The sequence below is a fragment of the Octopus bimaculoides genome, chromosome 14 (assembly GCF_046866305.1).
Source record: "Octopus bimaculoides isolate indiv1 chromosome 14, ASM4686630v1, whole genome shotgun sequence".
Lineage (NCBI taxonomy): Eukaryota > Metazoa > Mollusca > Cephalopoda > Octopoda > Octopodidae > Octopus > Octopus bimaculoides.
In genome coordinates this window covers 51,318,831-51,319,690 of record NC_142941.1, presented here as the reverse complement: position 1 = coordinate 51,319,690, position 860 = coordinate 51,318,831, and the positions used below count along the sequence as shown (strand labels likewise).

At 26.5% G+C, this 860-nt stretch overlaps 1 protein-coding gene across 1 annotated transcript in view; it reads right to left on the bottom strand.

Moving 5' to 3' along the window:
* Window positions 1-218: 218 nt before the first annotated feature.
* The window catches only part of LOC106868623 (uncharacterized), a 5,842-nt gene continuing 5,200 nt past the window's right edge, over window positions 219-860 (bottom strand). The window contains exon 1 of the mRNA XM_014913968.3: window positions 219-860. This exon is cut by the window's right edge and continues 5,200 nt beyond it. The gene's annotated coding sequence lies outside the window, so the exon portion shown is untranslated.

Genomic DNA, 860 nt, shown 5'->3' with positions numbered 1-860 from the left:
ATTTTTATAGTTTGTGTTTTAGATGTGAATAAATAAGTTCAGATCAACATAAGTTAGGGTCAACAATTATATTAGCCAGCTAATGAAATAAATATGAACTTATATATTTTTTAATATTTTAATTAAATTAATTTATTTATTTGTTTTAATAATTGATAATAATAATGATTAAAAATAATAAGTAGGAGTGGGGATTGATGAACTTTGAGAACAATTCATTGTATAATTTCTATCTTCAAAGTTTAATAATAATAATAATAATATTTTTAAAATAAAACAATCAAACAATGGAACAAACTAGAACAAAACAAAATAAAACAAACAAATTGAAAAGAAAAAGAGGAACAAAAAAAACAAAAGAACAAAGAGAAAAATCGGTTGAAAATTAAAACAAAAAAGGGCAGACAAATATCAAATATAAAATAATTTAAAATAATAATGACAAAAATTAAAAATAAAATAAAATTTAAAAAAACAATACAATGATAAGCATGAATCAATTTTCATTTTAGTTTTCTTCTTTTTTCTTTCTTTGTCTCAGTCTCCTTTCTTTCTTTCTCTCTTTCTCTTTCTTTATCTCTCTCTCTCTCACTTACTCTCTGTGTCTGTCTTTAAATCTCAGAAACAAGGTTTCGAGCCATTCTGAAATTCTTGCAACAATAAATTTCGAAGCCAATTAATAACTTGGGCCAATTACCGATTCTGTATGTGTAGCAGAGGAAGGGGGATGGGGGAATGGGAAGATAATAGATGAAGAAGGAGAGGGGGACGGGCCAAAAAAGAGGAAAAAATTAAAATCCACAAATATATTCATAGATGTGTTAGACGTTCTCTCACATATGGACACAGAGGTGTGTGGT